Raw genomic sequence first — 8,719 nt, 5'->3', positions numbered from 1 at the left:
CCAAACTACTTGCTCCAATCCATTTCAGTGCTGCAGTCCATTTGTCTAAAAAATTCTTTACTGAAAAGAGTGGTCAGGCGCTGGAGCAGGCTGCCCGGAGAGGTAGTGGAAGCTCCATCTGTGGAGCCATTCCAAACCTGCCTGCCCGCGTTTCTGTGCGAGTTACTCTAGGTGACCCTGCTCTCGCTAGGGGCTGGACCAGATGATCAGAGGTCCCTTCCAAACCCCACCGTGCTGTTATGCTGTGACTCCGCCAAGTCGCCTCCTCCGGAAAACGCCGCGGGGCAGCAAGGCGACAGCGCCAAAGCCCGGCTCGGCACAAGCGGAGGGATGAGCGCTCCCGGTCCGGCCACGCAGCGGGGTCCGAGAGAGGTGGCCGCAGCCTGCCGAGCCGCCGCCAGCAGCGCCGCTAAGCCGTTGGGCAGGGCGGCATCTAGTGGCCGCTGCTGCCGCCGCCAGCCAGGGACCCGCCGCGGCAGGGGACGGGGCCGAGGCGCCGAGCGGGCGGGCAGCGGGGGGAGCAGGTGGCGCCTTCCTGCCCCGTCGGCTGCTGTCGCTCGGTGGTCTCCCGCCTGCCCCGGGTGCGATCTGGCGCCTTTCGAGTCGTAATTCAGCACAAAGCGTAACTTCGGCCTTTGGAGGCAATGCGACACAGGTACGAACGTGGTGCTGCAGCAGCTGCCTTCTGCAGGCGGTGACCCGAGGGGCTGCTGCCCGCCTGCCTGTCCGCCTGTCTTCGTACCCTTCTCACAAGCACCTCTGCAATCACTACATAATGCTGACACCCCCCAGCAGAGATCTTTTCTTTTCCTGGTAAGTCGATCAAACATTACAGAAAACACAAAAGGAGATGACAGCTATTCTGCAAAAGTGCCAGGAACTTCTGGGTCAACAGCTATGCAGAGGCTTCTTCAAGGAGAGGAATCATAGGATCATTGAATTGTTTTAGTTGGAAAAGACCTTTCATATGATCAAGTCCAACCGTCAACCCAACACCACCATGACCACTAAACCGTGTCCCAGAGTGCCACATCCACACTCTTTTTGAGCACCTCCAGGGATGGTGACTCTACCACCTCCTTTCACACCCTATTCCAATGCTTGACCACTCTTTCAGTAAAGAATATTTTTCCTCATATCTACCCTAAAGCTCCCCTGATGCAACTTGAAGCCATTTCCTCTCACCCTATCACTTGTGACTTGGCAGCTGAGGCCAACACCCACCTCACTATGAATTCCTTTCAGATAGCTGTAGAAAGGGGATGCATAACCCAGCTCACAGCACCAGGATGGAAAGCTGGGCCAGAAAGGAAACGGTGCACACTCCAAAGAGAGGGGCTGTTGCAAAATGCAGGCTGGAGATTAGACCAGATGTAGGATCTGAAATCCATGCCCTAGAGAAGAAACAGCACGTAACGCTTAACGACATCAAATGGTCACGACCCAGGTTTGAAACCTCTTCTGAAGGAACAGCATCTCTACTAATCCAATTCCCACTATGAGCACACCAGGGCAGTGGTTCAAGGATGACTCTGAGGGAAGGCTGCCATTTCCTGACTCACCATCCCCACTTCCTGGAGCCCAGCCTTTCAAGTCCTCGTCCCGTTACCAGCTCCTGAAGTGAACCCTCTTATCGTGTGTGAAGTGGGATGAAGTCACAGGCCCCCACAGACTGTGTCTATACATACTCTGTCTCCTCCAGGTTTTTGTCTGGAAATTTATTGCTCATGCTGTTCATATTAACATTTTTCTCACAGAGATCCAAGTAAAATTATTCATTAAGTGAATCAGGTTTGCCAGAATCTGCGTGGATGGTGAGAGCTGATTAAATTATCTTGTACCTGTGGATGCTGTAAAAAGGCTTCCTATTAGGTTTTACTCATTAAAAAAAGAATTGAAAATTCACCTGACAGTGCTCTGCTTGGCCAAAATGCAAGTAGAATGAACACCAAAGTATTTAGTGAAAAACTCCTCCCATTGACAATGAGCAGATCAGAGACAGGGATGTCACTCCCAAGTGATAAAACACTATTCCTTACTAGCTGTCTTGGTGCCACTAAGAGTGTGCTTTATTTGCCTCCTTAAAACAAAGCAAAACAAACCCAGAAGAAACCTAAACCTGAACAGACAGCAAAATGTCTCTCAGTGAGAGGTCACAAGCTTTTTGTTATAATCTTAACCAATTAGCTCTGTCTCTTTTACTCTCTTCGGACAAACCCAATTAACAGCTTCAAGCAGCGGTTAGCAAAATGCTAGCTTTAGTCTTGAAATAAATAAATCACCAGGAAAAACTGCACATAGCCCCCTGATCTGCTGTGTTTAGTTTTGCAAGAGACCTTTCACACAGCTCTACTCAAGTTCTCTCAAGTGTACAAACCTTAATGAAAGAGGTGAAATTCACTTTAGGTGACATCTCACCCCGGGTGGGGCTGTGAGCTTGCCCTGGATAGCCTTAGGAGGTGTGTTCTGAGCCCACTCAGTCAGGACCTGTGAAGTAATTAGCAAGGAAATGGGCAGCAGAGGCAGCCACTTTGACCATGCCTGCAGTGGCAGACAATGGAAATCTGGTTTAAAGGCAAAAGCTCAAAGCTTGGCACAAGTCAGAAAAACTACTTTGTAACAAGAAAACTCAAGGAGAGATCAAAAGTGGTGCATATTCTATGCCAATATCCAGGCTCTTGAAGTAAAGCAAGCAAGAGTTCCTGAATTTCTGCAAATGAAAGGATTCTCATGCAAAGCAATGAGGAAGAGGCAATCAGGAGCAAGGATGAAGAAATAATGGCCCAAAAAAAAACCCACTATAAAAGAAAGAAAAGAAAGTACAAATATGAGGGGGTTAAAAAATAACACACTAAAATTCATTGTGGAAAAAATATTGTTAACACAACTGCATTGCAACTAAAACACAACTAATAGGAACTAAAAAGATGTTGCATGAGAGAGAAACAGCAAATGCTCACATTACTAAAGAGAAAGTGGCCACAAATGAACTGTGAACTGATGGGGCATTAAGGCATCTGGCCTGCTGCACCCATCCATACTTTTAGCTCCCTGGTCCATGCACCTGTCTTAACAATATGCCAACTCCATACCATGGGAAACCTTAGCAAGTACCAAAGCTACACAATAGTTTGGTCTCACAGGAAGTGGAGGCACAGAGGCCAAAAGGGCCCTACAGGTGCAGCCAGAGGTATGCTTTGTCTTGAGGTGCTCTCTAAACTCTTCTCCTGGCTCTCACTACTTAAGTCACCCCACTGGAGATATTCCTAGTGGTGCTTGCAGCCTTATTCTCCATCCCACACACTAGAAGCACCCCATTTTCAACATATGCTGCGGATCTCTCTTTTCTTTGGCCTTCCAACTCTGTTGCCACCAACATGCAAACCATTTAATTCTTTCTGGCTGAGGGAAGCAACAAAGCAAAGCAGGGACTAATAGATAGGAAATGAGAGTCTGTGGCTGAGAAGGGTTCCATGTTGGGCAGACATGAAGGACAACAGCAAACAAATACAAAAATCAATGAACCCATACCAGAGAAATTACCAAGCAGTACATGAGAAACAAGACAGAGAGGTACAAAGTTCTGCTTGTCCTAAACCAGAGAGGCTGTTGACAAGTAAGTTTATCATTCTGTGTCCCGCCAACCTCCTATTACAGCATCCAGCAACCATCAGCCCACCCAAGTCCTACTGTCAAAAGAGCTATATGTTCTCACTGACAAACATAAAGAGTTGTGGAAAAATATGTACAAACCCCAAAGCCTCACACACAGCACCTTGCAGGCTTTTGGCTGTTATAAAACCACCCTGAGTAATTTCCAAAACCATGGCCAGACCCTAATGAATAATTTCTCAAAACAATGTTGTGGATGTTTCTGCTAGCATGTTGAGAGTATAATTTTAATTTCTTTGCTTGGAGTTGCTCTGTGCTAATCAGCATTATGTTCCTTTCAAGAGACAGCAGAGAACAATGTGGCTGCGCTCAGTCAGGGGGCATCTTCTGGAAGGAGGAGGAAGTTGTGCTTTTCCAAGAGCAGTTGAGCAACTTTTCGGGGAAAAAACATCTCTGGAGTGCAGAGCAAGTCAGACAGAGTGGAGAAATGCACAAGGAGGAGGAGCCTGCAGCATAAGTAGAGACAGAAGAGCTCTGAGAGAGGCAGAGAAGACGTACACAAGTAAGGGCCCGAGCGGATGCAAATACTTCTCCCAGGACACTGAAAGGGGATGGGTGAAGTCTTCCTCACCGTGCAGGAAGCCACTGAAAAAAGTTGCCTGAGAAAAAGACCAAAACATAAAGACACATTGAGTCATGGGGGAGAAGGCAGAAATGGGTGAAATGCTTCTCACTTCCATTGTCTCCAAGTTTCTTCTTATAAAATGAACTTTTCTAGCTTATCCTCTAATGAATTCATGTTAGTTTTGGCAGTAGATAGACTAAAGTTTGATTGATACAGAGAAGATCAGCATGGCACCTGCACAAATTAGTTTGGGTGTGGTGGGAAGGCTCCCCAGTGCAGGAAGCCCACTGGTGGGCCACCAGACTGGTCAGGGAGCTGGAGCGTGGGCATATGAGGAAAGGTTTCAAGAGATAAATCCATTCAACTTTGAGCAGAAGAGGCTCAGAGGAAACCTGACTGCCAGAACAGATTATCTGACCTCAGGGTGTAGAGAAGACAGAGCCAGATTCTTCTTGTAGGTGCACAGTAATGGGCAATGGGCACAAGCTGGGGCATGAGAAATTCTAGTTAAATATCAGAAAAATATTTTACCATGAAGGTGGTCAAATACTGGAATTAAGGATGAGAGCTCTCTGTCTTTGGAGGTGTCAAGGGCTTGACTGGGCATGTCTCTGATCAGGGAGCTGGACTAGATGACAGCAGGAGGACCTTTCCAATCTAAATTCTTCTGTGATTCTGTGAAACTAAGCTTTCTAGGTTCAAAAAGGTGATGTTTTCAGATGTTCTTCACCTGGAAGACAAGGTGCAAGAAAGAACTCTGTCAGAGATTCAACCCATCCAGGCAGAACATTGAGTCTTTGCACATAATCTATGACCTCAAGAGAAGCAAGATTTGTCCATTTAATGAGATACTGCACGTTACTCAAGCATTTCATTGCTTTGGCCCCTCAGAAATGTGCTAGACGTCGATTACCATCACATAGTGTAAGTTTTTCTGGTTGGTTTGGTACCTCAAGCAAGCAGCAGTAACTCTTCATGTGTTTGAACTCTGATGCTGGCATTCCCACGCCACACCATGTTAGACATTCAGACAACTCTGCTGATCACATATTTCCTCTTACTTTAATAGGCCTTTCAGGAATGAACAAGCATTCCCTTGTATACTATTATGGTTCCCATCTCTTGATGGTCACACTTAATTAGCCACTAGTTTAGCAGAGAGCTGGTTACACTTCATTTCATTAAGTGATTTCATGATCACCAGAGGTACACTGACAGCTCTGTTAGTGAAGCTATGTGAAAAGGGGCAGCAGAGACAACAGTAACATTTTGCAGCACTTCCCTATCACTGATTTTCCAGGCACTACTCTTGCAGAATTGCATTTCCATTCCTGTTTAGCTTTTTGGCTCAAGGCTATCTCTTGCCTTGATGTCAGATAGTCTATATCCAATTACTAGGAGCTTTGGCAACGGCCATCCCTGCATCCTTCCAGTCATCATTTTTCTATATAGCAGGTACTAAGGATTTATTCATCTGTTTTGCCTCCTTCAGGCTTTTCTGTTCATGGTCAGCAAATAAACATGATTAAAGGGCAATGCTGCATTAAAAAATGTAAGCAAGAATCAGTTGGAAAACAAGAAAATGCTAAAAGGTTCTACAGCATGATAAACCAGTTAAAAACACTAGGTAATTAACTCTGAAGTATGTTAAGCATCTCCTGACAGGAAAAGCACCACCAATGTTACACTCATTATCATAAGCACACAGACATTACAGGATACCTATAAAACCATACATTAAAGCTGCCCACCACAAAACCCTTCTCACAACACTTTCTGCTCATTCACAGGGATATCCAATGCACAGGTGGTTTAAATTTTCTAATGTGAAAGCATTTTTTTCTAATTGAAAGGTGGTGATGGGGGGGGGGGGGGAATAGCATGGCTGTAGTTCAAACCTGAATCTAAAGTTGAGTTTGAATGTGTTTTGGGGCTGCATTTCAGTTTAAGAGAGCAAGAAGCGTTAGGAAAGTGCCATCAATAAAGGAGGGCGAGCACAGCACAAACCAAAAGTAATGCAAATTAGTTTTGGTGTTGCTTTTTGTTGTTGTTGTTTTGCTGTGAAGTCCTTTGTCACAGAGATTTCTGTTCAGGAAGTGTGACAGTTCATACACAAACTGTGTTTCCTATTAAAATAGTATCTTTGTTCTGACTCCCTAGTCTTTAGTGGAAATTATATCAAGAAATAGCAGAACATTTGCCATTCACTATAAGCAGGCTTCTTGTACCAAGTGATAGGACTACCTATTGCTGCCATTCCTTAGAGACTTGGTTTATATAAGGATCACAGGAAGCATGAATTAATGGAAAGCTTCCTACAAATGTCATCTTTTTTTCCCCACTCTCCTATGTGTATTATGCTATTGTGGCTTGTGGTGAGATGGATTCATAGATTGGGTTAGGTTGGAAGGGACTTTAAAGAACATCTAGTTCCAATCCCCTGCCATGGGCAGGGACAGCTTCCACTAGCCCAGGTCACTCAAGACCTCATTCAGCCTGGCCTTCAGGGAAGAGGAATCCACAATCTTTCTGGGCAACCTGTTCCAGTGTCTCACCACCCTCACTGTAAATAATTTCTTTCTAATCTCCAGTCTAAATCTGCCCTCCTCAAGCTTAAATCCATTCCCTCTCATCCTATCATTCCAAGCCCTTGTGAAAACTCCCTTCCCAGCTTTCTTGTAGGCCCTCTTCAGGTACTGGAAGGCTGCTCTTTGTCCCCATGGTTCAGAATATAAGGGAATTTGGGGTTGTGTGTCATAACACATGTATTACAAATAAATACTCACCCAGCAATGGAACTAGATGATAATAATGCATGGGAAAATGTAGCTACCCAGCTCACAACACATTTATGGGAAGTTCCACATAAATCACATCAACTTTTCCTTAGAAACTACACTTGCTCCTGACACACTGCTTTGTACAAATCACCTGCACAAAATACTGTTGTAGTTTATATTCCTGTAACATCCTTCCTGTGTACTTTTCATGGTAACTATGGTGGATCCCTATCACTGTTCCAACTTTAAAGGCAGAGTAAATGACATGCACTGCATTTAAGTGACCTGTTCAAAGTTGTGTAATGAGTTACAGATATCCTGGCTGTCTCCAGCCCTCCTGCTCGGCAAAGTACACCCTTGCTATAGTTTGCACTGAGTCATTTAGCCACAGATGCTGTAAGCAAAAAGAAATTGCATTACTCAGGTCTTAGAAGGATGATACTTTGTTTACTCAGTAAATCAAGGAAAAGGAAATCAGAAATGGGCTTTGAACCAAAACTGCAAATTCATGGCAAGGTTGTTCAGATTTGGTTAGCAAGAGAAGAGAAGGCTCTCGCTGCCTTAAGGGGAACTCTCTAGGCATTTCTAGATGAGATCTCTTGTTCTGCTAGCACACAAACCCTAATTCCTTCAAGAAAAACTCTGCATTTTTCAGGTAGGTGAGGCATAGACCAGAAGTGCCAATGACCTGACTGCTGTCCTTGTGAATAACAGATTACTAACTGCAACAGGATCTGAATAAACATCCACCTCCAGGTCTTTTGGGTGGATGATGTGCAAATCCATTTCTCACCCTACAGATGACATATTTTAACTGTTTGAATAGCTTTCCTCATGCACCTTCATGAGTTTCTGGGCTGCCAGCTATCTGCACTGACCAGCCACTTAAGTTTTAAAGCGCTGTGTGTTCTCTGTGGTGCTACAAAAGCAACGTTACTGATACTAAAGACAAGATCCAGCAGGGGAAACAGGAGAAAATGCAACAAATCTTTGACTCAAAGCTTCATGTTTCAAATACCAGCAACTCACTGCCAGGAATTTTGGCAAGTTTTTGAAACCAGTAAATTATTGCCAGTTTTCTTTGCTGTCCATTACAACAGCATTAATAGCAGTGGATTCCTTCATACATGCTTGGTTTTACTATCTAAATCTGTGGGAATCCCTCTGGTATTTAACAGAGCAAAGTGAAAGACCCATTAAAAAGTCATAGAAGGAAATCTAAAAGTATCTTTATAGAAAGGGAGAAAGGAAGAAAGGAAGAAAGGAAGAAAGGAAGAAAGGAAGAAAGGAAGAAAGGAAGAAAGGAAGAAAGGAAGAAAGGAAGAAAGGAAGAAAGGAAGAAAGGAAGAAAGGAAGAAAGGAAGAAAGGAAGAAAGGAAGAAAGGAAGAAAGGAAGAAAGGAAGAAAGGAAGAAAGGAAGAAAGGAAGAAAGGAAGAAAGGAAGAAAGGAAGAAAGGAAGAAAGGAAGAAAGGAAGAAAGGAAGAAAGGAAGAAAGAAAATATATTCACATTAAATTATTAACAATACTTTCCCAAGTTTTAAACATTGCATGACCCCCAAACCATGCAGAATTATTTCATTTGTGTGCAGCTGGTAAATGCTGCTGTGTACACAAAAAACTGCTCCCAAATTCATCCCAAATTGCTCCAAATTTATCGTGTTGCTTCCTCATCATTAAGAATTTGCCTCATACCTCACTGC

General features: G+C 44.2%; 1 pseudogene; it reads right to left on the bottom strand.

The window, feature by feature from the left end:
- Positions 1–237: 237 nt before the first annotated feature.
- Positions 238–8,719, bottom strand: part of LOC137451325 (chloride channel protein D-like) — a 90,431-nt pseudogene continuing 81,949 nt past the window's right edge.

Source organism: Melanerpes formicivorus, unplaced genomic scaffold, assembly GCF_026170545.1.
Source record: "Melanerpes formicivorus ecotype bairdi unplaced genomic scaffold, bMelFor1.0.p_v2 SCAF_42, whole genome shotgun sequence".
Lineage (NCBI taxonomy): Eukaryota > Metazoa > Chordata > Aves > Piciformes > Picidae > Melanerpes > Melanerpes formicivorus.
This window is presented reverse-complemented; position numbering and strand designations above follow the sequence as displayed.